The sequence below is a fragment of the Zalophus californianus genome, chromosome 3 (genome assembly GCF_009762305.2).
Source record: "Zalophus californianus isolate mZalCal1 chromosome 3, mZalCal1.pri.v2, whole genome shotgun sequence".
Classification (NCBI taxonomy): domain Eukaryota; kingdom Metazoa; phylum Chordata; class Mammalia; order Carnivora; family Otariidae; genus Zalophus; species Zalophus californianus.
Window position 1 is genome coordinate 72,031,682 of NC_045597.1, and position 27,982 is coordinate 72,059,663.

The window sequence follows — 27,982 nt, forward strand, 5'->3', positions numbered from 1 at the left end:
TTACAGGAGGAGAGGGTTGGGATTTTAGTCCCTGGTATATTTCCCTAAAAATGTGCTCTTTAAAATTTGACCAGCAGAACTATATATGTTGGCGTGTGGCTGAATTTTCTAATTGTCTTTCATTTGAATTGTAATTTATTTGGGAGTTAATAGTAACATTTCTTGCCCTTTATGTTTGATTCAGATAATAGGAAACCATGATACATTTATTCCCCTGATATTTTTAGTTGGTCTCGGTGGAAATTATCGTTATTTTTATATGAACACACCCTTCTGTCATTAAAACAAAAGGTCTTATTTAAGTCACACAATCAAAATAGAAGTTAGGGGGCAAAGTCAACAATGGATTAAAACAGTTTTCAGAGGTTTAGCATATTACCATCATGTTAATCATTATAGATTAAAGAGTGTCAACGGAGTTCTGACTAAACAGGAGAAAAAATAGAGGTCAGTTGTTTGAATCTGGATTTGAGCCACATGAGTGCTCTTATGCATATAATTATTTGCTTTAGAGGAAAAGGCTTGGAAGACAACATTGCCAACCTTGGGGAGCTTGAATTCTAAGACGCATGTTAATTACATTTGGTATAAGTACATGTTTATTGATTGTTCTAGTCTGGAGTTTTTTTTCTACAAAGATCAGTAAAAATATGTAATTATGTTGGAGGGCCCAGCATTATGTCTGATTGGGTTAATCCCTTTTCATTATTAACTATGTATTTGGAGGTATTGGTTTATTAATCCTAGGGAGGAATTTGAAATAGGAATAAGTAATGGAGAGAAACATTTTCCTGTAACCCAGACACATCTTGTAGCTGTTTATCATTCCACCTGGTTCTTGGTCCTCATTCCAAGCAGGACCTGTGGATGGAACCCTAGTGTTTTTCTATATGATGGGTCGCTTCAGGCCTGGGACCTGTCTCTACCACTGCCCTGTTCCAGTCGATGGCAGATCCCATGAACCATGAGGACTTTGCTTTTACTTTGGATGAGGTGGGGAACCATCAGAGGATTACTTTAAATGCCGCATGAAGAAGAGATAGAGGCGGGGGAAGTGGGCAGACATGGAAGCAGGGAAACCAGTTCAGACTTGTAACTTAAGTCTGGAATGAAATCCAAGTCCAGGTTATTTGTGCACAAGAGAGTGTGGCCATATGTCATTTCCATGAGAGGTGATGGCAGCTTGGGCTGGGGTGGAAATGGTAGAGATGTGAGGTGGTTGAGTTCTGCTCCACCCGTAGGCAACTAATTGTTCCATCTGTAGATTTTAAAGGGAGACTCAACCGGCTTGGCCAGGGGATTCCATGTGAGGTGTGAAAGAGGTCCAATACGATTCCAAGGAGTAGAGCTGCCATATTGTATTAAAGAAATGGGAAGGTGGAGGAATGAGCATGTTGGGAAGAACTCTTTTAAAAGTCACAAATGACTTTTTTTTAGACATTTCCATCCTCCAGGGTCAGGGCTGAACTAGATCTGTCCTCTCAGGGGCCCTTCTCAGGTACATGATTGCATTGTAGCCACCTGCCCCAGGATGGTGGCTTCCTAGCTCTCTTGCTTCCTCACATCTAACTTGGGGATCTCTTGGTGCTTGCAGACTCCCTGTGCTCCCCTGCCACCTTCCAGTAGGCACTTTGGCTGTGGGCTTGTCCCATGGCCAGGGTGGGGACCCACTGCCACCTGGGGTTGTACCTCCTTTTCATTCTTGGGCCTTCAGGCACCTGCCTTCCAGGGGTTTCTTGTGCCTTAAGGTACTGGCATTGGATCCTAGGCCAAGGTTCTATCCACCACAAGGATTTAGGCCTCTTCCAGCCACAGAATAGAGGAGTACCATCTCTCATGGCAGATTCACAGCCTTGTAGTAAACTTGAGGGGCACCTCTCTCCTCTTTCTCCATAATCCACTTCCCCCAACTCAAAGCAGCTTTGAAAAGAACCACCCCTGCACTTGTTCAAACTGCATCCAAATTTGTCATGGGAGGTTTAGTGCATTTGCCACCTGTGAGTCAGAAGAATGGGCAACAAATTGGTAAAACAGTTTGGTGGGCTGCTAATTATGTTCATTCCACTCTGAAGGCATTCCTTCAGATCTGTGGCATTGGCGGAGCTGTGAGTAAGGCTGGTGACCTTAGCCCTTGGTCAGGATTATTCCTTCCAGGAGCACCAGCTGTAGGAAAGACATTTCTGGACATTGGAATAGATTCTGGCATAGGGTTGACCCATCCTGCCACACCCAGTGTCTTTCCTTTGGCTTTTTCCCTCTGTTGATGGTCAGTAACGGTGCGGACTGCCACATGGTACATTTGGTGAACTAAACAGCATAAACGAGTTAGAGCTGTGTGTGGTTAGGGGCCTTTACAGCTTCAGTGCAGCCTGAGATGAAGGAGGCTGCTTTGAGGAGATGAGGACAAATAGTACGAGTGCTGGCAGCTGCGCCACTGTAGGCTTCTGGTGTCCTGGCTTGGCTACTCTGTGGGCAGCCACCAGAGAGGCGTTCAGACTTTCTCAACCCCGTAGACTTGCTCCATCCATAGACTGGGGAAGCCTTCCCTCTCAGCCTCACAGTAACAAAGCTCACAAACTATGAATTCCATAGTATTCTTTGGATGAGTAAAGGTACCGAATCAATACATTTAGATTTCTTTCATGAATTAAGGTCTTTCTGTTATCGGTCTACTAGTCTGATGACGACAACCAGAAATAAAGCTCAGGGAAGCTTTAAAAGCTGCTGCCAGGTGGACTTATCTGAAGGTGGAAGAAAGAATGTCCCACAGCTTACCTGGGCTGTGCATATTTCTCTATCATCTCTCCCTTTCTCCCGAGTGGATCATCAGCTTGTTCTTCCCTTTTCTGGAGGCACAGAGGGCATGGACAGTTTTGTTTCTTTAACATCCTGTATTTCTGCTCTAGTGCTTTCTCCAGAATGTTTGTTCAGATAACGTTCTTGACTGTGAGAACAAGCACATCCTTTCCCATTTGTTTAGGAATGGGTCCTACCCTCCGTATGCTCTAGGCAGAGCGAGTTCTGTATTGTTGCCACCAACTTGCAGTACTGACTCTGGGCTCCAAGGGAGTGGCCTCTGCCCTGCGTGGTCAGCCTGAGTTCTGCATGGATCATGCACTGGGGGGGTCACAGGAGATGCCATGGGCCCCTCATGCAGAAAGGGCTGGGTCCCTGAGTGGGGTCTACTGATGGGATAAGTCCCTTTCCTAAGGGACTTAGGAATTTCTCACATTTCACACATTTAAATGTATTTCTCACATTTAAATTCTTTTCCATATTGTTTGCTTAATAATCGGCTTCTGCCTACCTTGTAGGATTGAGAGGATTTAAATGAGGTAATCTATGTTATGTACTTGACACAGCTTCTGGCACATATCAAGTGCTTAAAATAAATGTTAACTATTACACTGGAAAGAAAACTCAGTTCTTTGGTTTAGGTGTAGAGAAAAATAATTCTTATAACAAGTTTGTTTTGCTATCCCATTTTGCCAAAGGGTTCAAATAGAGTCCCTTTCCCTTGGAATTGTGTCCAGATTGCAGGGGGTAGGTGTAGTGCCAAGGTGTTGGGACAGTGAGCCTCTGAGGCATCTGCTGACCCAGGTCCGGGATCTGTGGATGTGACCCTAGCTCCTGTACCCTTTAGACCCAGAGGGCTGTCTTTAGCACTGACCTTTTACAGTTAAGGTCATGGAGGGTATTCTGTGGCCTTTTTGCCACAACGAGGAAGGGAGACGTCGGGGGGAGGAACCACAGTCTCTGGGGCTGTGCTGGGTCTGACTGCCTTGGTGACCTTGAAGCCATAAACTCTTTGGGGACCAGGGAACTCCCTGGGTGTGTCAGGTTCCTTTAGATCTCAGATCCGTACACTTTGGGTTTAGCTACTCCTCTGGAAAGCTGTGCTTACGGCCCCATTCTTAGTGCTTGCCAGTGTGTGTCTGTGTGCGCGTGTCTAAGACTGAGAAAGTGTGTGTGTGTGTGTGTGTTTGGGGGAATTTATCTACCCTCATCATAGTCACATTTTGTCCAAATTACCCTGAGGGCTTTGGGTTTAGAAACCAAAGCCAAACACTTAGGGCACCCTCTGTTTTTCACCTTATTTCATCCCTTCCTGGAGGTGACAACGGAGGGTCCCCTAGTGCCTTGGGGCAGGGGTGGTGGCACCTCACCTGGGGCAGGAGTGGGAAGGCAAGGGTGCAAACCCACTGTTAGCCACTCTTCCTGTTACTTCATCACAGTGTTGTCACTGTCGTCTTCCTATCTTAAAGTGGCTTGGAAGTGTATCTTCTTATCTGTCTATCAAGTGCCTTGAACCAGAGTCTATTACATCAGATAGGAAGGAAAGGAGAGGCCTGGGGCTGGGTAAGATCAAGACTCAACAGCACTTACTGAATACTCACCATGTGCTTGGCATTTTATGTTTTCATGTAATCCTCACAGCTGCCCAGTGAGGTTGGCACTACTATTTTGAGTGATGGGAAGCAGAAGCCCTGAGAAGTGATGCAAGTTGCCTATAGGCACGCACTTGGGCAGTACATGGCAGAGCGCGGATTTGAGCCCTAGGGGCCTGGCTCCAAGTCCTGAGCGTCAGTGTGCCCTAGGTCTGTGGGTGGCAGCCTGTGCCGGGCGCCGGCCTCCCCTGGGACTGTGTTCTGGCATGCCATGTGCAGCAGGCAGTGCCAGGCCTGAGATTTCAGCCCGCACCCCTGCAGCTGCTCAGCCCCATGCCCCCCTTGTTTCTGAGTGAGCCCTGGAGCCGCGCTGCTGGACAGCACCCTGCTTTTCCTGCACTCCTGCCGGCCTGGAACGCAGCGCTCTCCTCCCTCCGTGCCAGCAGCCGAGCCCTGTGCTCCTGGTGCAGCTGGAGCTCTGGTGCCCTGGACAGCTGTGCAGGATGGCGGCCACACTGGGAGTTGGCGTGCGTGTGGTGGAGATCGGCGGGGCCGCAGGCTTCCTGGGTCACAGTTTGGCATCCTGGTCACCAAAGCGGAACTGGATGTGGGACTTGCTGCCCATGCCACGGGGGGAGCCCTGTTTCACTCCTGCATGTCCAGCCATCTGGGCTCCGTCCGGGAGAGCCCTCTGCAGGGCGTCTTGTGGGAACCAGGAACTTCGCATGGGGGCAGTCAGCTTCCTTCCAGGGACCCAGGTCTTGACTGCTGATTTCCCTAGTGTGCTGAGGCAGGCTGTTCCAGCCAGGGTAGCAGCCAGCAGGTGGAGCAGGAACCCCTCCTGCCTCTCTCCTCCTCTTCTCCCGCACTGTTCCTGCCTTGTTTGCATAACATTTCAAACTTAAAAAAAAAAAGTTGCGGGAGCAGTACTAGGAGCTCCTCTCTACCCTTTTCTCAGATTCACCCAGTGTTTGTGCTTTGCTCCTTCTGCCCTTCTTTCTGTGTAGGTATCTACGGCTCCATCGATCTGTCTGCACACACCTATTTGCGTTTTTTCCTGAATGATTTGAGAGTAAGCTGAAGACATCATGCTCTTTTATGTACCCCTACAGACTTCAGTGTGTATTTCCTAAGAATAAGGATGTTCTCTTGCCTAGCCACAGTATGATACCCGACTCAGGAAATTGAACATTGATTACACATTGTTATCCAGTCCACAGTCCATATTCGACTTTCGGTTGTCCAGATCATGCCCTTTATATATAAAATTTTTGTGTGTGTGGGAGGGGACCTTTCAAAGGAACTGTTGTCTAAATTTCTATCTCGTAAGCCTCTTTAAAAATTTTTTTTCTGAAAGTTAGAATGCTCATTGTGAAAAATTTGGAAACTACAGAAAAATAAGAGAACGGGAAAATAAAAATCTTGTAATTCCAGCATAGAGGCTTAGCGCCAGGCTGGGTTAAGGGTTTGCAGAAAGGTGGGTGTGGAAGGCTTTCACTCAGGGTGACCTGGTCACCCAGACTTATACCCCAGACAGGCAGGGCAGGAGCCCATGCTGTCCTTGGGCTATGGGGAGGAGCAGGTAGGTTCCCTGTCTGGAGTAGAGCAGAGGGGAGTGTTTTTCCTGCCCCTGCCTACCTCTTGAGTGGTTGCCCACCTGAGCAGGTGAACTTAACCACCTCGGGGTTGGAGAGGGTGGAGATCATTAGTAAATACCTAGAACTTGTTCAAGACTTGAAATGTTGCAGGTCCTCTCTTGTCCGATATATACTCCTGACTTCCTAGACTTAGTGGAGAGGGGAGGATGGGCATGGGCCTCAATCCAGAGCAATGGCGCTGGCCTCTTGGCAAATATCTTGTGGTTATTTAACATGCTTGTTAGGCTTACCTATTGTTGAACCTCTTGGACCCCTGCTAGCGGGCCAGTGGGGAAATAGGAGGTGAAATTCTAAATTGTGAATTTTGCTCTTTGTCAGTGACTGTGCTACCCAAAAGTTCCTAGGGGAAGGTTTTAAAACTTTTCTAGAAGTGTGGATCTTGCTCCTGCATTTCATTTATCCAGACTGCCCTCTTTGTCATCACCAGCGATAACTGAACGGAGCTCACGTTTTCCTGGCCTGGAAGAGGTCTTCGCTGAGTTAATCTGGGATCTGGAATGGTTTTGTTCCAAGAAGCTGCTATCGCCTTGTCCACGCCTCCCCATCCTTTGTACCTCAGTTTCCCTGAGCTGTAAACCTACATTATGTGTGAAAAAGGGCTCCTGAAGGGCGTGATCAAAAGCCTCGAGTATTTTTCCATGTGTTTATTTTTTCTTCTCCTGCACCAGACCCTCTCCTTGAAGGAGCTGGCCTTGAGAGTGACAGGGTGGGCAGCCGCCCAGACTGTGGACACCCTGCTGAGGCCACGGAACTCCTAACCTGGATGGCCAGGACCGGAGGGCTGCTCTTCAAAGAAACCCTTTGAAGTGCAAACATTTCCTTTCCTGAAAAGAAGGGAAATTGAAATGAAAACCTATTGTTCTGTGCAGACAATGTTCTCCTGGATCAAAGAGGGAGTGAGGCTTATAAAGGGAGATTCACAAATTAGACCTTAACGTGGTACGTGGTGACAAAGGTGTGACTGCATTGGTGTCCACTTCCCAGGCTCTGTGACTTGGTAAGATTGTATTTTTCTCCCCCACCTAAGGTCCTAAATCTAGGTTTTTCATGCTATGTTGAACTATGTCTCTTGTTTGTGTTTTTGTCCTGTGAGCATTTAGAAACATCTTTTGGTAAATTCTGATACCGTCCAGGATGGAATATTACATAGCCAATGAAAATGGCATTTTCTTTTTTTTTTTTAAAGATTCATTTATTCATTTTAGGGGGGGCAGAGGGGCAGAGGGAGAGAATACCAAGCAGACTCCCCACCGAGTCTGGAGCCCGAGGTGGGGCTCTATCCCATGACCCTGACATCATGACCCAAGCCGATACCAAGAGTTGATGCTCAACCAACTGAGCCACCCAGGTGCCTCGAAAATGGCATTTTCAAAGAATACTTGATCTCATGGGAAAAACTTTGCTGTTAAAAGTGAAAGTAAAGTCTGGATGTAGTTTTCTATGTTCAGTATTATCTGAGATATATATATATTTGCACAGAAAGGAAACACGGTTAAAATTGGACTTTGGTTTGTTCACTGATCTGTATGTAGCATCTAAAAGAGTGCTCAACAAATACTTGTTGAATGAATATTTTCATAGTAAAATAATATTTTTTTATTTTTATTTTTTTTAGAGAGAGCGAGTGTAGTTGGGGAGGGGAGGGAGGGAGGGGCAGAGGGAGAGGGAGAGAGAGAATCTTAAGCAGGCTCCATATTCAGTGTGGAGCCTGATGCGGGGCTTGATTTCACAGCCCTGAGATCATGACTTAGGCCAAAATCAAGAGTCGGACACTTAACCGACTGAGCCACCCAAGTGCCCCAATAAAACAGTAGTATTTTAAAGGAGGAATGTTTTTGGACTAAATAGTAATATTTTGGCAGGTGGAAAGAACAATAAATTATTTTAAATTTCTATTGTACTTCTGCCCTGGCATCTCAGTTTGGGGTTTATTTTGTTTTTTGGTACAAATATGTTCCACATTTTGTACTTTGGTACAAATCATACTGTGAATGAGTGACTTTGACATTTCTAGTTCTGGAATAATCCTCTCCTGTTGAAATTAGAGTATCAGAATGTTAAGGTTTTCCTGGGTTGGCTGTTAGGCACTTTCACAGATGGGGTAAAATCATGTTTTTGCTCATACTCTGTGGCTGATGTACCATTGGAGCAGCTTGTCCTGTCCTGTGGTTGACAAGTTTTGCCTGGTTTCTCCAGGATGTCTCATCTTTGAGTATTACTACTACCATGAGACACTGGCTGTACATTGTCCTGATTCCTAATTTGTAAGTTCTTTAAAGACACGGCTGTCATCCTTACCTGCAGTATAGGTCAGCTTTGAAAATGGCTTTAGTCTTGGTGGTTTCTTGCAGGGAGGGTGAATGTTGCAGCCACCTGTACCTGTCCTAGGTGAGATCATTTCACTCCTCTCAGAAGGACACAGGCACTTCGTTTTCAGAGCTGTATTGGCAGCCTTTCCACCATGCCGTCCACAGCGGGGTTCTAGAAGCCTGGTCTTTGGGAAGGCTTTCTATGGGCCATTTGGGATTGGGCTGGTGGCACCCACACACTGGTTCTCCTGAGGGTGGCGGCTTTCATCCTCCTGTGGCTGCAGGCCACAGTAACAAATCAGTTTACACCGTGATCAAGTTCACACACAGGGACATACATATCTATAGATTAAAATGAAAGTTTGCATGAAACATTACCCATTATTGTACCTGCGGTGCATTCTGATAATTTTCATTCTTTTCTATTGCATGCTTTCTTTTTTTTAAAAGATTTTATTTATTTATTTATTTGACAGAGAGAGAGAGACAGCGAGAGAGGGAACACAAGCAGGGGGAGTGGGAGAGGGAGAAGCAGGCTTCCTGGCCGAGCAGAGAGCCCGATGCAGGGCTCGATCCCAGGACCCTGAGATCATGACCTGAGCCAAAGACAAATGCTTAACGACTGAGCCACCCAGGTGCCCCTTCTATTGCATGTTTAAAAAAAAAAAATCCTGGTGGCAACTTGCAGTTTGTAAACACTGTTAGGCTCGGGCATGCTAGCCTGCAAACCCACCTGCCACTCCACCTTGGTGGCCTGAATTTCGGTGTGGTGGGCTGGGGAATGGGAGAAATTCTCTGTCCAGACAGGTTTGGACAAAGGCAGTGAGGGGATAGAGGTTTCTTTTCGTGGTGATTTGAGGGTTTCTAACTGACATTCTTGGACATTCTTGTTGACGATGATTCCCAAGAAGGTGAGTAGGGACACAGGGCAAGACCTGTGTGAGTTCCTGGTGTACTTTCCTGCTGATGCAAACAGGGTGGACTCTGTCTTTCCTTCCCCTCATGTGCTGGTGATTTTGAAGGTGGCCTGGTTAGGCTATGTGTGGTTTTTCAGAGATGGCCCAAATGTTTGTTAATTTCAGCACTTTGAAAAGTCTTTTTTTGAGTTTATTGTGAGTTGAGGCAGAACCTATCTGAAATATGAGTCTTTCAGAGTTAAGAATTGTGGGAAGAAGAGGGAGAAAAGATACTATAATAGAAATACTAATTTTTGGACTCTCAAATCTGATGGATTAAAATTGAACAGTATTGAAAATAAAATATTAGTGATAACAACCATATCATTAAATAGTTTTCCTTGAAAAGTTTGAATGGATTTTACATAAGCTTAAATCTTGCTTGAGAATTGTTTGAATTTTTTTTTGCTTAGAAAATAAATATTTTTTAGGTAACAAGTCTGTGTATATAATTCTTTTTTTAAAAGAATTATTTATTTGAGAGAGAGCATGAGAGCAAGTTGGGGGAGGGGCAGAGATTCTCCCGCTGAGCATGGAGTCCCACTTAGGGCTCGATCCCAGGTCTCATGGGTCCTGAGCTGAAACCAAGAATCGGATGCTTAACCGACTGAGCCACCCAGGCGCCCCTGTGTATATAATTCTTAAAACAATTGTAAATCAAGGGAATTGATTCTATGGACAAGAGCATAGTAACAGAACAGAATCAGAACAAGATAAGTTGCCTACTTTGTTGAAACATTGTACAAATATCTGTCCTTGTTTCTTGTAAACTTCTTTTATTTATTATGCTTCTCAATAATAATTTATTGTAAGAATTCAGAGTACTTAGTTTACAGTCTTTGAAAAATTCATCTGTAAGAAACAAATATTACCACCACTACTGATACTATTAGAGAAGAATCCTCATGAACTTGATTTTATGCTCTTATATATGTTAATATTATGTGACATAGGGGATAATCTGTAACTAATTGCATAACATATCCCTCATAAATATATAACCTCAAATTTGTAGTAGCTAGTTTTGTTTAAGAAAAAAACACTTGTTGGAAGACATTTCTTTCTTTCTAGAGGGCAATCTTGGGTGATACTAGGCAAGAACACTCATTAATTCTTTGAGTAATCTGAATTAAACTGGGAAGAATGTCTCACTAGTCTCAGAGTTGGATACAGTTGGAATTTTGGAAATTATCAGGTGTAGTTTGTGGCAGGATTCAGGCCTAATTACTGAAAGACTCTGTCAGGTCTGTGGTCTGATGAGTCAGGCAAGGGAATTGCCACCCTGGGTTTCTTGGGTGATTTTGAGCGAGGGCAGAGGCTGGGGAGGAGAACATACTCTGCACAAAGCCCCATCACATTCCTGTTACTTCTGGCTGGCTGTTAACTGTATTGCCTTGAGGATCTGCAAGGGAGTTCTTGCTGAATCACCCCAGAGAGCCTTTGAGCTGGTGGGAGGTTTGAAGCTTCTTAGGGGTGTTGGCTCCCCTGCAGGGGTCTCTTTCCAGTGAAGTGTGGGACTGTGCGGATGAAGGGAATACCATTTGCCCTGGAGAGACAGTGGGAGCAAGGATAGAGGGAGGGGGGTGATCCCTCCATCCTGATGCTTTGTGGGAGCAAGCAGCACTGCCCCAAGTTCAAATGAGTAATGACTCAGAAATTGTGGTTCTCTCCCCTTGTTCTAGAATTGCTCTTTTTTTTAGGATTTTATTTATTTATTTATTTGTCAGAGAGAGAGAGAGAAAACACAAGCAGGGGGAGCGGCAGGCAGGCAGAGGGAGAAGCAGGCCCACTGCTGAGCAAGGAGCCCGATGCGGGACTCAATCCCAGGACCCTGGGATCATGACCTGAGCTGAAGGCAGACGCTTAACCAACTGAGCCACCCAGGTGTCCCTAGACTTGCTCTTGCCACTAGACAAGAGCTGCTCTTGAGCTAACAGGACTTTTTGGCCCACCATATTATGCGTGTGGGCATGGATATAGGCTCCTTTAAAATTCTGTGGCCTGAAGCCATAGCCCTGCTAGGTCTAGACATCACAAGAGGCCCGCACCTACAGATGCAGTTGTACGCTAGTAAAATAAAAATTTAAACCTAGGGACGAGACTAACCATGTCATATTTTGTAGCACATAAAGCAAGAGACTTCGACTATAGTGTGTATGTTGGATGTATTTTGCAATATGTCCCTTACTTATTACTTTTACTCTTCTGTCACTGTCTAGAAATCATGGAGGTAGGCACACACATGTGGATTGGGCAGATGTAATAGGGCAGGCATTAAGGAGAAAGAAAAGGGATGCATTTCAGTAAGTATGTAAGTTAAATAACTTACATAATGTAATAGCGCCTTTCATAGCCTAAGGTCAAACTTCAGGACGCTGTAAACTACCTAGACCAGTACACACACACAGATCCTTCCCTGGGGATCTCCCTGAAAAGCAGATCTGATTCAGCAGGTTTGGGGTGGGCATTTCTAACCAGCTCCTGGGATCTCTTGGATGAGCAGGCATCTGTCCACTGCTAGAACCTGGAACTAATCAAGGAGACCTAAGCTCCCAAGGACAGTGCCTGGGCACATTTGTCTTTGTGGCTCCAGTACCTGGAGGAGTCCCTGGTATTGAGTAGATGCTCAAAAGATACCTTTTCAAGAGCTCAAGCAGTTGTTGTCCCAGAGCCCATAGACTTCAGGGCCCTTAGGATGGAAGGGGTGTGGGGGCCCATTGGTGTACTCATTTCTGACCAGCCTGTTATCTGTTTACAGCCAACTGCAGATAGGCAGTGGTAAGTCAGACTGCAGAGGTGGGGCTTCTAACCCTGGGGAGAAGTGATAGCCGAGGCCCTAGCAGTAGGAAGGCGGCAGAACAACATAAAAGGAGATGCAAGAGGCGCCTGGGTGGCTCAGTTGGTTAAGCGACTGCCTTCAGCTCAGGTCATGATCCTGGAGTCCCGGGATCGAGTCCCACAATGGACTCCCTGCTCAGCAGGGAGTCTGCTTCTCCCTCTGACCCTCTTCCCTCTTGTGCTCTCTCTCATTCTCTCTCCCTCAAATAAATAAATAAAATCTTAAAAAAAAAAAAAAGAGATGCAAGAAGTAAATAACCACTGTGGTTTGGGATACTTTAGCAGAGCAGCCGGCAACCCTGCCTATTTCAGGAGGTCTGTGTATATGACCATCTGCAGCTCTGTACCTCAGTTTCCCCATCTGAAAACTGGGGAAAGTTACAGTTCCCCCACACTGTAGACTGTGTTGAGGATTAAATATATCAAGTGAGTTTAGAATATTGCCCAATATTCAATAAATACGAGCTATATATTTTATATCAGTGTTGGTATATTAAGGGTTAAGCTTCAGCCATCAGGCAGGTTTCTGCCAAGTGAGAAATCCAGTTCCAGAGGCTGCACATACATGTGTTATTACTTTGCTGGTAAAGGAGTAGGTGTAAATTAACATGCAAAGCGATTCCTCCAGAAGGCTGGGGAGTGGTGCAATGGGCTCAGGAGAGGTTCCTACTTGTTCTCTCTTAGTCAGGAAATTCTTAATGCAAGAGATGAATGTCAGGAGCTTTCTAATTAAGGGACAGGGGGAGACGTGCCGAGGGATGGGGCATGGCTGTGCCAGAGCAGGAATGGGAGGCGAGGTTCCATGTCCCCTGCTCAGAAGACCTTAAACCAAGATGCCACTTAGCAAAGGAGGGCATGTGTTTGGTTGGACGCTCAGGTGTTGAAGCCCCCTTGCATTTCCTTGTGTTTGGTTCCGAGCAGTTGTAGATAGAGATGGATGGCTGAAGGTGAAAGGGGGTGCTCAGGCTTAGATCCCATCCGCCTCCCAGAGGCGCTGGGCTTGGCCAAGGGGAGAGACTTGCCTTTGAATAGTCGGGGAAGAACTTGTTTTGAGAGTCATTCAGTTAGAGTCTTTGTGCCTAGTACACGTGTTGGCATTGGGGGCATTTAAAGTTTAAGAAAGAAGGCAAGCAGAACAGTTTCTCAGAAAGCTTTGATATGGTCCTGTTCCCCCATGTTTCACTGCAAATGCTGTGAAAATCTCCAGAAGTCCTCCGAAATTCCTTGATCTGAGTGGTATTCTTGCACCTATTCACAGGCGGGGAGAAGCCAAGGGAATAGAGTGTTGTTAAATTCAGTGTATATGATTTTTATTTTTGCTGTGTTGCCTGGGTTCCTTAATTCATATGCTTATGAGAAGTCTTTCTGTCAAATGGCATATAGAAACATCATTTACATTTTTCTATAAAATTTGAAACTTGTCATCACTTCTGTAAACACTTGTGAGCCAAGACTGGATCTTCTTGGGAGCTCCGGGGATGGTGGTGGTGACGGTGGGGTCAGGGTGGGTGGCAGGGGGGACTGACCCGTGCCTGTGCTCCATGCCCTTTGGTAGTTTCTGCCTTTGGCCTTTCACATTTGTTGCCTTTATGAAACCCCATGATGGTACCGTTTCTTTGGGACAGTCAGGTTTTATTTATGGCATCTCACACAGGAATGTAGAGGGTGGTTTCTAATCAGCTTTTTTACGCTTTTCAGTCTCGAGAAACCTGCACAGTCTTTATTTGTCTCACCACATGTTAAGATGAGCAGCTTACATGGGTGAAACTTTGCAGTGGGGCCTGTGAATAATCACTCTGCTCTTTAGCTCTCATCAGGTTGGCAGAGATAGGTCTGTCTAGCTCAGCAGAGCAGCCAAGCAAGGAAATTAAGACATGTTTTAAGGTGTAAAAAATGTGGGTTAATGGCATCTGGCACAAGTTCCACTCTCCATGCACGTCTGTGTATTGTCTGAACACAACAAGGGGTAACTTGAGGAATAGGGGATGTTTTTATGAACGTGCAAGGAGTTCAGATGTGGTAGAGGGGCAGCATGGGCTCTAAACATGGCTCCATGAAAGGTACTTAGCTCCTGGAGCCCTTAGTCCTTTGCTGCCTAGCCACAGGGTCCTCCTGGGGATTCGTCACATCTTCCTCTCCAAGTACCCCCACTTGCCACTCCCTCGTCAGTTAGACATGGCCTAGAAGTCCAGAGACCTCCATGCCACCGGCCTAGCCACGGACTAACGTGATCCTGGGCGAGATTCAGCACTCAGGGCCACATTTTCTGCTTTTGGATTCAGAGGGATTGGATTAGGATACTCTCTTCGGGGGTTCCAGCCCTTAGCAGGAAGTTGGTTACATTCCACGATTATGGAGCTACTGAAGAGCTCCATGTGGCTTGATGTCTATACTATACAAGTAGGTGTGGAGTGGGAATAGTGGTAATCTGCTATAGTAGAAAACAGAAAGTGTGGTGTTAGGTTGGTGCAAAGATCTTGACTCAGAAGTGTCACCTTGCCTGTATTAGCTCAGATATGATGAGCCGGGCCCCTCGTGCAGCCAGGGGAGCACAATGGCTCCTAAAAAAAAAAAAGTACCTTGTAACCAGCCTCCCACCCGTTCCCCCTCAGGAATGCTCCAGAAAAGCCTGTGCTGGTCAGAGTTGTGTTCTCTAAGTGCATCTCTGGAAAGAGGGAGCAGTCTTCGACAAGTGTTTTGCAGTCCCATGCTGTGCTGGTGGATGTTTACCCGTAGACAAGGGCAAGAACTCCTAGCAGGGGCAGCCGGTTGCCGGTGTCAGGTGCTTGGCCACAGTGTCCGGTTGTGTGGGGCGTCTCCTGAGGAGGTTTTGTAATGTCAGGATAGGCCATGAAAAGCTTCAGTCTCAAACTATTTCACCAGGGAAGGAGCTTGAGAGAGGTGATTTTTCAAAGGACTAGCCAGCCATACCCGTCAAAACATACACAGACCCCATCAAAGGAAGAAGTATGCAAGCTGGCCCATGTTATCCCACCCAGCCTGAGTTCGGGATGAACCCTCAGCAGCAGCTGCAGCGAGGGTGGGCTTCTGCTGGAAACGGTGTTTCTGGAAAACCCTTGCCAGTGTTCTTGCTTCTGCCTCTCCCCCACCTTCTCCACAGTGGAATGAAGAAAGAGGTCTGAAAGGGAAGGGGCAGGTTCTTGCCTGCTACCAGGTACCACATGCAGATAAAAGGGAATATGTGACTCTTTTTAAAGTTTGCTTATTTGGCCGGCTGGAACAGTGAACCAGTGTGGGGGGTATTGAAGGGTCACTGCTTTTCCAGTAGTGGTGAATCTTCACGGAGCACGGAGCGCCTGACTTCCAGGAGGAAATAGCAGTTGAGAGCTGGTGGTCCCAGACTCACATTGCTCTCTGCTCGGGAGCAGCCTTCCCTTTGCTGCTGCTCCTCAGCCCTCGCTGTGTCCTGGGGTAGACTAGCTTAGGGACAGATGGTGGGACACCCGGCTCCTTTCATGGGCCCCCTTCTTAAGGGCGTTCTGCTCAAGGTCCTTTAGATTTGCCTTAGTGGATGCGATCCAGCTGATGACAGAGCTTTCTTAGTTAGACATGCAGATGTGTGTGTACAAAAATAACACCGGTGTATTGAACAGCGCACACTCAGCTGTGCCACTGAGTTCACGTAAGGTTCAAAGGAGGACAAAGGATGGCAAATAGTCAAATTTGCAAAAAAAGACTTCACTTGTACGGCTGAAGTTCAGATGTCTTAAATATCTGCTCTCTGGACAGAAATCCGATAAGGGTTGTATTACAGAAGAGGGGAAATTTCTAGTCTGCAAATCCCAAAGAAGCCTTTGCTTTTGTTCGGGAATGGAGGAGAGTTTGTAAGAGGGTTGACTGGAAGATTTGGGACTGCCCGGTGTGGCAGTGCCGAGGGAAGGAGCTGTGATCAGAGTTTGAAACTCCCCAGAGGCCATGTCAAGGCGAGCCGCAGATTCATCAGCCAACTCTGGAAGTCAGAGATTGTCCATTGTCAGGACATTCAGATGTCTTAGAATGCGAAGCAAATAGTGCTTTCTGCTGCTGGTAACAAATTGACAGAAGCAGAGGGAGGGGAGGCAGAGAAGGGAAGTGGGCTCAAGAAGAAAGTCGTTATTGGTATTTGGATGGAACCAGGGGTGTTTGGATTTTATCACCAATCTTTCACAAAGGCTATCATGGGACATGCCTGCTCACAAAGCAGGCTTTGTGGCCAAAGACGGGACTCTTGGCCAGAGTAACCAAGTTTGACTGAGATGTTATTTCTTATGTTCTTGGATCTCCAGAGCTGGGCTGCGTGGCATTTCGGAGAGGAGCAGGACAAACTTGGGGCCTAGGGTGCCCATCCGAGTTGTCTTATTTACATTCTGTGGTCCTTGTAAAGTGAGTCGCAACCCCGAGGTGGACACAACCCCCTCTTGGAACCAAATTCCAGTAGACCCCCTGCCCTCTCTGGGTGTTTACTTCTACCCTGTGCTCCCTTACCTGGGACCTGAGAGGGCCTCGCTCACACAGGCAGCGGCAGCCCTGCGGTTGGTGCCCAGTCCGCACTTCTCCGGCTGCTCTGTGTCCTCCACACCCTCTCCCACTCCCAGTGCAGTGCTTGTAACCGGCTTGTGCATTTGGCTCCAAATGTGGGAGCCCAGTGAGTGAGTTGCCCTGCTCGGGCTAACCCTGACCACGCTGGGTGGGAGTGTGGAGTTAAGAGCTGGAGTCTGCCCAGGCCACTGGCCAGAGCTGTGTAGAAAGCCCGGGAGGCCATCAGGAGCGGTCCGCCCTGGAGGGAAGGTGGCCTCAGAGAAGAGGCCCAGGGAAAGGGGAGCCTTCAGCCCCATCTGACCGTCAAGTTCACCGTCCCTTTAACCAAAGCAGACCCACTGCAATGGACATTACGAGATAGGGCAAGGGCTCCCTCTGACTTAGAGCTACCTGGATGGGCCTTGGTGCCCGACAGACCTGGGTTTCGGCTCTGGCTCCACTGGGCACGGGGCCCTGCTCCAAGCCTTGCTCTGCTCGTCGTTCAGACACCAGCTTCCAGGGCATCTGAGAACCCAGGGAGTGGCCGACCGGTGCTCCAGGCTCGCAGCTCCATACTTAGCAGTCAGGCGGGAGATGTTCATTCCCTGTGTATATCACTCCCCAATTTTCTGTGTACCTTCTAATGGTGGTGGAGATGGCACATTTGTTGTCCAGAAGTGCACACCACAATATATACTCCTCTCACAAGGTTGTTCAGCAAATGAACAGGTAAGGACCATCAATGCAGGTCCAGTGGACAGCTCCGAACATCTCAGCTCCCTTCCAACTTGGACACTCTGCGGTGCCACAAGGTATAAGTTTGACTCGAAGGTGGTATTGTTGATGTCAGCCTTGGGAAAGCAGGGAGAATGTGGGATGCCGAGAAACAGGTCAGTTGCATTAACTAATTCCTAGCTGTGAGAAAATTGGCCAGTCTTAGGTATCTGAGGTAGTTGGTGGCTCTTTCTACCTGCAGAATGCATTTTGTTTCTTGCCTCTGCCAGTCTCATGAGTTTATGCTCTTACGGGGACAGTAGGCAACATGAAGCATTAATGATGTTTGGTGACGATTAATAGTAAAAGGTGTATCTTCGGCTCTGTGTGAGGAGCTGTGGGTCCTTCTTTGGAAGTTGCAAGGCCGTGGCAGACAGCCAGAGCTGGTGCCGGTGTCCTCCATATCAGGACAGAGGACTGTCCCTTCGGACCAACTCTGAAAAAGTTAGTACTGAGAACATAGACCCCATTTGGAATTTAAGCCTTTAAGGCATTGGTACGAAAAACCTTTGATTTTAATCTGCACATAAACTCCCTTTCAGCTTAAGTCTTTTAACTCGGTCATAAAATACCTAGAAGTCTAGCAGCAGAGGCAGAGAGTGTTTGTTTTGTGCCAAGAATTAGCATATCCATAAGCTAAATACAGCTTTCACTTTGTCCAGGCACAAGTTTGTTTGTAATTTCTAAATTTGGGGCCTTGTAGCAGAGTGGAAAGTTCCACAGTAGCAAAGCAAATAAAGGGTTGGTTCTTTTTAAAAATTCAAAATATACTGTTGATTTATCCTAAGTTAGAAGCAGTATATAGTATTCTTTATATAAAAATATATGTCCCCCCCCTTTTTTTTGAAGTTTATTATTTTGGTAAGGAGTCCCTGGGATTTCTTCCAACACAGATCAAGGGAAATTGGTGCAGGGTTGAAAATACTTTTATGTTTAAATAAGAAAATTGTGTTGTTCTTAGATGTTTGTTTGATTAAGCGCTCCCATAACTGAAGAACAGTTACAGCAGTTACGTAAAGGGGCATAGAAAAAAAATGCGTTCTGAACTAGATTCACTTTAGTTTAGGAGGTGGTATCCTTTCTTCTCTGCTTTATTTATGTGAATCTTAACATGTGCTTCATCAGGTGGAGTAGCAGGTGTTTTTGTTCATTTGTTTGGTTTAGGCCCAGCACAGATATTTGTGATTCCTACCACAAATAACCCTCCACAGACAAACTGAAGAGCAAAGACTGTTAGGTACTGTGGTGACTGCCACGCAGTGTTAAAATTGACCTCAGATTTGCATTTTTGGTAATCATATAAGATTTCAGATTTTTTAAAACAAGCTCTTTGAGAAGTATAGAATTCATTCATTCATTCAGCAAATATTGCTTGTGTGCCTACAGGTGCTTGCACCGAGTTACCAAAGTGCATGCCCTTTGTGGGGCATAATTCCTGGGGGTTCTCTGCTTCACAGATACTGTGAAGGTGCAAAGCAGTTGGCTGAGAACGCTGTTTTTTTTTTTTTTTTAATGATGAAACCAACTAGAGTGAATGTCATGCTCTTCCCACCTACTTTGATTTGAAAACTAAGCTCTTACTACTATACCAAAACTGCTCACAGTTGCCTCTTTTTCTAATTAGATTCAGTGATCTCTCATCATTCCGCACCCCCGTTGTCTCTCTGAAATAGTTAACATGGTTGGTCGTTCCCTTTTCCGGCAGACTCTCCTTTTCTGGGTCTGTGGCAGGAGGCTCCCTCCAGGCACAGCTTGTGAGGGGGGGTCACCACTCACTGCGGGGACTGTGGAGGAGCCTTTGCGGAGAGGCAGTTTGATGGCCGTGGGCAAGGAGGTGTGTGGTGGGGGTGAGGTGTTCAGGCCTGAGCCATCAGCACCAAGCTAGGGTTATCAGATTTAGCAAATAAAAATACTGGATGCCTAGTTAAATTTGAGTTATAGATAAGCAATGGATACTTTTCTAGCATAACTTCTTTTGTTTTACACTAAAAAGAAGTATTTGTTGGCAGATTTGGGACACAATTATGATACATTTGGAACATACTTACACTAAGGCTTTATTCTTTGTTGGCATGAAATTCAGATTAACTGGGTTTCCTATATTTGATCTGGCAACTCTCTGCCAAGCTAGCATCAAGACCCTCTGTGTTGTGGCCTCTGGCACCTTTGAAGGGTGAGGGTGTGGCCGGCAAGGAAACGCATGGAGCCACACTTCCTTCAGAGAGTCCATCTGCTTGTGGACTCTTCCTAGAGCTGTTCTCTTCCTCTTCACTGCCTCCTTAGCCTCCCAGAATGTGAATGTTCCCCCACAGTCTTGTACTGGCCTTGGTGTCTCCCAGGGAGCTCTGTCCCTGTCAGCACTCCCCTCTCACGGGGCAGGCCCATCCGGAGCCGCCATGTCAGACTCATACACCCAGCTGCTTGCGGGCAGTCCCGTGGGCTCAGCTGGACACACCGTTTTGATCTGAGGATATTTTGACTATGTGAATATACACATTTTCATATACACAATATCATCACAGATAAATTGTTGATGAAACTATTTCCCTGAGTGAACTTCAGTTTAAGTCAGTTAAGTTTTTTGGAGCACCGATAAACCACTTGAATTTTGCATTTTTTCTGAAAACGTTCTCATCAGGGTAAATTATTTTCCATTTCCATTTTCAGGAAAGGTTTTCTGCATCCGTCAGCCCTTATCCATAGCAGACTTTACTCAGTGTAGCTTCTGCCACTGTGTGTTCTGCACTTCTTGTTCCTTCCAAGTCTGGAAGATCTATCCTAGATCACATTTTGCAGAGTTGAATTTTTTATACACTGAGTTGGCCTCTGTCCATCGTGTGTACATGTTAATTCTCTCTAGATGGTCTGTTTGGTCTACCATATTGCTAATTCTCTTCTCTTACAGGCTTCTAACCTGTCGGTATATTACGAACGGGGGCAGAGAGAGACTGGTGGGCTCAAACGGTCGGGGCCACGGTGCCTCGCGGGCCTCACCCTCACCTCAGTCCCGGTGCTTCCAAACCCAGACTTCAGATTCGCTGCCCAAATGTGTTTTTCTTGACATCACTTCTTGAGGAATCCCCCGTCTCCCTGTCAAGCAGGCTTGAGGTTTTAGAGTTCACTCTGACTTGCTGTCGTCCCCTGCCTCTAATAGTCAGTCATTTATTGCGTCCTGTTGGCCCTCCCCCTCTGGCACATGCCTCTTCCTTTCTAGTCCCACTCCTATGGCAGTGACCTCGGCCGTGGTGGCTTTCGGCTTCCCGGCCCTCCGTCCTTCGGAAATCCCCCTGCGTGTTCTCTTAGTACGTTTTCCCATATTTCCTTTCTCCCCTGTTAAATGACAAGCCCCCCGAGGGCAGGGACCCCGTAGCTTTCTCCGCGCCCTGCAGTTCCTCACAGAGTGCGCAAGCAGCGGAATGCCCAGGAAGTGCCTCCTGCGTGGAGGGGCTGGGCCGCGGCTGGAGGGGGCTGCAAGACTGAGTGTGCCCCAGCAGGAGAGCCGGCGGGCCAGCCGTGGGCCTCCTCACCTGCCTTTGGCACCTGGTCACACCGCCCACAGGTAACCTCAGCGCTGGGAGCCGGTGCCTGCTTGGCTGCCGGCCGGCTGGCACCCGGCCCAGCCACATTTCACTTTGACCTTTTCTTTGAAGAAGGGTTTTGAAGCAACATTGTACACATAAAGGTCAACAAAGAAGAGTGGATGATACCCTGACAGAATGTGAGTTAAAAGGCAGGAAGTGAGGCTGCTTGATATGACCAGTTTGGAGGGGATGAGCAAAAAAAAAAAGCCCCTGAAATAATTCTTTAATCATTTGTCTTTAGAGACGTAAAGTGGGACACGGAAAACAAACATTTCCATTCAATGTATACACAGTTCGGCAAAACAAATAACGGGGCTTTGTGAACGGCCAGACCTCCTGGAAGGAGGAAAGCGGCCTCTTGACCGGGCGTTCTTTCCCCGCCTGAGTTCAGAGTGGAAGAAATCAGAGGAGCCGCCCCTGTGGTAGAGCAGGTAAAACAGAACGTTTTATTTTTCTAAATGAAAGCGAAAATTTCCAGATTTGGCCCAGGAGCCAAACCGATGAAAAGGTCTCTGGGTGGCCTGGTGTCATCCGGGGGAGTGACCCTCAGCCTGCTCCAGATGACCTGCTGACTTTTAAAGGAGCGCTCACTGAGCGTTTCCCAGAGCCTGAATGACACGTGGGGAGCTAGGACGGCTGTGGCCACTGCCACTGTGGTCACACACGCTGCAGAGGACATCTGTCTTAGTGCTACAGAAACCAGGATGTTTCAGTCTTTTAGAATAAAAATGAGTGGCTAAAAACTCAGTCATTATTAATTATATTGTTTATATAAAATTCATGTATCTTATATCCATTGGTCATGTTTATCTTTTTAATAGCTTTAAGCCAATTTTAAGATTTCTAGGCAACAGCCCTGAAGTCTTTTACCATCTGAATTAGGGTAGATAGAAATAAATCAGGGGCGCCTGGGTGGCTCAGTCGTTAAGTGTCTGCCTTCGGCTCAGGTCATGATACCAGGTCCTGGGATCGAGCCCCGCGTCGGGCTCCCTGTTCGGTCGGAAGCCTGCTTCTCCCTCTCCCACTCTGCCTGCTCGTGTTCCCTCTCTCTTGCTGTGTCTCTCTCTCTCTGTCAAATAAATAAATAAAATCTTTAAAAAAAAAAAGAAAAATCAGACAACTTACTTTTATGTTTTCAGCTACATATTTGTATAGTGCCTTGTCAATTACTGAATACCTTCATATTATAAGAGTGCAGTTATTTTGAGGACTTAATTTTCACATTCACTTCATGAGTTGGCTATTAATAAGATCTCTTGTAAATTAAGAAGCTAATAAAAATAATAGCAAACATATAGCTCTTACTATGTGCTAGGTGCTCTTCAGTGCATTGCACATATTAATTCATTTGAGCCTCTCCCAAACTCTGAAGTAGTGATGATTACCATTATCCTCATCTCGCAGAAGGAAAAAATGGAATCCAGTCTTATGTGAGATTTTAATTTCTATCTCGCCTCTCTGCTCCTTGATTCTCACAGTAGGGAGAAGGCAGGGATGGGGTGAGGTGTAAGTGAGGTAAGCAGTACCCTTCTCCCAGTTTTCAGGTGAAACAGAGAAGTCAAATGACTTGCCCATGATTGCACAGCCAAGGTCAGGCAGGGCTTCTGATTCCTCAGATCAGTGAGCAGGTGTAAAATGGGGCATAGGAAAAAAAATTTTCCCACTCAGTATGCCTTAAAATCAATAATGTAGCCTGATAGGAGTTGCCAGGCCTTCCCAGGCCTTCCCACCCAGGTGCAGGGAGCCTTGGTATTCTCTTCCACGCCAAGTTCATGGACAGAGAACGTTCAGAAGAGGGACCACTGCCCACAGCAGCCATTTCATTTTATGCCGTAAAGACATGGTGAATGCACCTGCCTAGGGATTTGTGGTCAGGTAGGAGGTACTAGATAGTTTGCTTTGCTGGCCGGTCCAGGTAATGTGATGTGCATGAGGCTGTGAGGGAGCTTCCCTGTTACTTCAGGAAACTTTCTGTGCCCGGCCCTGGCCTTCTCCTTCTTGTTTCCTGATTTATAATGTGACGGGGCTGGCTGTGGATAGACTAGAGGGTGGCCTTGCTGTGTTGTTGGCAAGGGCACCGTGCGGGGTGCAGGGGGTATTGCTGGTCAGCCACACAGGTGGCTTCAGGCGGGGACTCGGCTGAATGAAGAGGGTTTGGGACAACTACACAACTACTTAGAGCTCTGACAAACACCACAGACTCTCTGAGGCTCCGTTTTCTCATTTATAACATGAGGATTGATTGTTGATCTGTGCGTTGGAAACACCGAGCACAGTGTCTGTGATATACCAGCTGCTCAGATTTTATTAAATTAAGTTGAAGACTTAAAAAAAAAAAAAGCCTTTTTATAACGTGGTGTGTTGTTATAACTAATCACTAGAATCTCTCTGGGCATTTTTGAGACCACGCGAGGTCTCGGGCAGCTCAGGAGCAGCTCACTTTGGAGGAGGAGGGTGGATCATCAGGTGGTCCAGGCGCCGTCCAGCTGTGCAGTTCCATAATAGAGGCTTTGTGCTCACAGTGGGCCTGGACTGCTCACATTCCCGAGGTGGCAGAAGCAGCTGCAGACGTCCAGAGCTCACTGCCCCTAAGGCTGGAATCATCAGGGCCCCCGCAGGGAACAGATGGCACTCTCAAGCTGGGTATTGGCGGTGAGTTGAGTAAAGCAACTGTTTACAGAGGCAGGGCCAGGGTTAGGGGTGGTGTGACTGTGTTAGTGGCCTGGGGTTACCAGGGGACCCTGAGTGGCCCAGCACCTTAGGCCTGGAGGGACAAAGGAGGGTTTGGTGACCACAGCTCCGTGGGGGAGATCTTCCGTCACAGAGCCTGTCTCCTCCTGCTGGCCCCAGAAAGCTCAGGGTACACACAGGTGGGCTCCCAGTATGTAGTGAGGAGGGTAGAGGGTGGCTCGGGGGCAAACAGAAGAGGAGGTGACTTCAAGCGTTGGAGGACGAAGACCATTTAGGTGAGTTGTGTGTCCTCACGTTTTGGTTTGCTTTAGATAAGACTCAATTCTTAAAATGTTCAAATGATGGGACAGAGGCCCATTTTGAAAGCATTTAAACTGATGGCTTCTTTGGTAAAGTTCCTTCAGTTACTTAGGATCCTGAAGTCCTGCATGCAGGTGCTTCTAAGTCATTCAGTGTGTTTGGATTTGGGTTGCCTCACTGATCAAATAAAGGGATGGGTTAGATCAGGGCTTAGCAAACTGATATATAGAGAGCAGGTAGCAAATGTGTTAGGCTTTTGGGGCCAGATGTGGTATTTTGAATAATAATCTTTCTCTTCCTCTTTTTCCTCCTCCTCCTTAAAAAAGAAAAGAAAAGAAAATTTAACTGCAAAATCCACTTTTAATTTGGGATCAATACAAAAGTGGGCCACGCACGATAGTTTGCCAACTCATGGACTGGGTCTCTGTTTTCCTAAGCACAGTGTGTGTGCCCTGTGTGCAGTTTTAGGGAGTGCACAAACATTTTATCTAAATAGTCTGGAGCTCACCACCCGTAGGACTGTGGTCATTAGGGTCCCTGCAGGAAACCGACGGCACATCCATTGGGTAATGGAGCTGAGTTTAATATTTGAGTTCAAATCATTTTGGTGGTCCTCCATTTGCGAGTAATACAAAGCTTTCTACAAAAAATAATTAAATTACAGAAGAGGAGGATTCCTTTAAGGAAGGATATTATAAAGAACAGTACGCGTGCTACAAAGATACAGCAAAAACTCAGGAAGGAGGTGTGAAGATAGATGGGTTTGGAATGTATTGGATTGTCTTGGGACTCTGCTGGCGCTGGCATTTCTTGATGATTTCTTATTTGGGAACTATTTTACATCGATGACAATGTTCTCAAGAAGTGCCTCAAGAAATTTTGTGTAAGGTAATGGGAGAAAACCCGAGAGGACAGAGCCATTTTTCAGTTGAGCCCCGACTGATATACATGGCAGGTGTGTCTGGTGCCCTGCCCACCTTGCTCCCTTCTCTCCCGGGAGAAAGGTGGGAACCCTTTGGAGTCGTAACTCACTCCCTGCACATTTGGTTTCCATCACTGTTCCTATATAGAATTGCAGCGACACAGCCAGCTTTAGCCCCAGGAGAACAAATTCAGTCTGTCGAAGTACAGAAATTCAAGCCTTAGTGCTTGCTTAATTCCCTTTGGTAATCACTGGGCTGGCGCAGGCAGGCCCCACTTTCTTGGACCTGGGCCACTCTCCTGGCCACATCATTTGTCTTCACAGGCTTCTTCAGAGCTGCTGCGGGGTCGGGACACGTCCTTGGGAGGATAGGGGCGGGCTGACACCTGCCTGCAGTGAGTTGTACCCAGGGCTTGTAAATGCCCAGGAGAGTAGTATGAACGCACTTGTCAGGTGTGCCCAGGCAGACAAAGGGCTGCCACCAAGCCTCATGAGCATTCCGAACATTCAGTGCAGAAAGTATCCCAAAATTTGTTTCCTGTACATTTTTCTTTCCAGCTCCCCAAGTTGGACATGTCTTTTCCCTGCCTCACTGGTGATTTATCTGTCCTGGTAGCGCCCATTGATGATCGTTGGGAATTCTGTGCTAGTGTTGAGAAACCTTACTGGGTTTTTTTTTTTTTTTTTACTGCCTGATGATCTTTTACTTCTGATCACCTATTAAAGCCTTCCCATGTTCTCTGAGATCCGGGCCACCTACACACAGAGTGAGAGGCGTTTCCCCTGTGTCCCGTTGGAGTTCAAAGCTTAACTAAGTATATTATTTAACGGACTGCACTCTTGCTCAATTTTATTATTCTGTGCCCTGTCATGATGAAGTATCTATGCTCTGTGTTACACCTGGAGCTTACGTTTGCAGTGGAACAGAACGAGAAAGACCCAGTGCTTGCAGGGAGGGTGTATTAAATAGGACATAATTTCACATTGGTGAAGCGCTCACAGCAAAATGACTGTTCCATATAATAAGTGGATTGTGTAAGCTCCTCTTACCAGCTGCAACCAGCGCTATAATTATTGATTTCTGGGTGGGGGGAGGTGGTAGATTTTAACTTGAGGTGGAGTTAAAGTACGTGGACGAAGTGCTGCTGTTACACGGGACTTGCACAGAAATCCTGGAGTCTGCCCTGGCACTCTTCATAGAAAACCGTGCCACAGTCTCTGGTGGATTGGGCTCCTCTTAGCTTTAAAATTTTTTAACAGCTTTATTGAATACAATTTAATATCATAAAGTTAATCCATTTAAAGTATAAATTCAGTGGTTTTTATTATATCCACAGTTAAGCAACCATTAGCACAATTTTAGAACATTTTCATCACCGCTAAAAGGAAGCCTGTATGCATTAACAGTCGCTCCCCATCCCCTCCTCCATCCCCATGCCAGCCCTAGGCAACCATTAATCCACGTTCTGTCTTTATTTGAGACATTTCATATAAACGGAATAACACAATATGTGGCCTCTTGTGACTGGCGTCTTTCACCTAGCTTGCCGTTTTCAAGGTTCATCCGCATGGTAGCATGTGTCCCCGTTTCACTCCTTTGTATGGCTGAATAATACTCCATTATATAGACACTTTGCATTTTATTTATTCATCATTTGGTGGATATTAGGGTTGTTGAACCATTTTTTTGGCTGTTCCTCAGTCATGCTGCTGTGAACATTTGTGTACAAGTTTTTGCGTGGATATGTGCTTTCATTTATCTTGGTTATATATCTAGGAGTAAGTTGCTGGGTCATAAGGTAAGTACGTTCAATTTTTTGAGGAATTTTCTTAGTTTTTTTAAAAAACTATTTTTATCGTACATTTTGAAGCGTACATTTCAGTGGCATTAAGTACATTCACGTTGTTGTGCAACCATCACCGCATCCCTCCCCATAGGTTTTTATGAAACAATCAGCACTGTCTTTTGGCCCCCAGAAAAGAGAAGTAACTTTAACTTTGACTTGGCAAAGGGACGGGTTAATAAAAAGCCAAGTCACTGCCTTTTGAGAGCTAGCATAGGTGAGGGTCCTTGGCCCCAAACCATAGGGTCTGTCTGCATGGATGCCACTGCTTTCTTTTTTATTTCTTTTAAAGATTTATTTATTTATTTTAGAGAGAGAGAGTGGTGGGGAGGGGCAAAGAGAAAGAGAAACCCAAGCAGACTCCGTGCTGAGCACGGAGCCCACTGGGGCTCTATCCCACAAGCCTGGGATCACGACCTGAGCCGAAACCAAGAGTCAGAAGCTTAACCGACTGCGCCACCCAGGTGCACCAGATGCTACTGCTCCAAAAAAATGTCGGTTAAGAGCAGCAGTAGGGAGGAGGTGGGTAACTTGAAGAGGCTGCCCAAGAACTGGGAGTAGGGGAACTAGAGAGGTGGGCTACTGGCTGCATCTCGGGGGGAGCCCACTCGGTGTCTTGGAGTGACACCATCCTTCCCAGACACCTCTCCAGGGCACACAGCGTGAGTACAAGAGGCTTATTTTCCTGCTTGGGCCCTTACAGGTGGCCTAAGAGAATCCTGAATAGGGATCATGTGTTACATTTACTGAGTCTCAGGAGAATGTACCAGTCAGTGTAGGGTCCAAAGATGTGTGTGTGTTTTTGGGGGGATCCATTATAGAGCTAGAAGAGATCTTGGAGAAGGTTTGCATAGACCATGGACAGCATAGCCCCAAGTTCACTTCTGTCCGTGCCCTGGCAGGCTGGCTCCCCTTGCCTCTCGGGACTCCCTTGTGCTGTTCTGCACCTCCAGATTTCCATGTTGCTCTGATTTCCGTGGGGAGTGCCTACCTTCCTCCCTCAGCCTCGCCAAACCTTCACCTTGGCCGCTGCCTCCCCTGACCTCTTCATCCTGGGTCTGTTGCTCTGAAATTCCCCCATGTCTCCTTTCTCTGCTGCTTATTTGGAGAACACCCTGTGGTTTTTGTATTGTATTTGTACGTTTCATGAGTACCTCTTTTTTCAATAATACGCCACTTCCTCACTGGCAACGACTGTATTTT

General features: G+C 46.6%; 1 protein-coding gene across 3 annotated transcripts in view; it reads left to right on the forward strand.

Moving 5' to 3' along the window:
* Positions 1–27,982, forward strand: part of SLC7A1 (solute carrier family 7 member 1) — a 78,554-nt gene that overhangs the window by 1,310 nt on the left and 49,262 nt on the right. The window contains exon 1 of one of the 3 annotated variants that reach the window (XM_027589355.1): positions 6,933–7,043. The exons of the other annotated variants lie outside the window; for them this stretch is intronic. The gene's annotated coding sequence lies outside the window, so the exon portion shown is untranslated. Of the gene's footprint in view, positions 1–6,932; positions 7,044–27,982 lie in introns of those variants that run through there. 3 annotated transcript variants of the gene reach the window in all.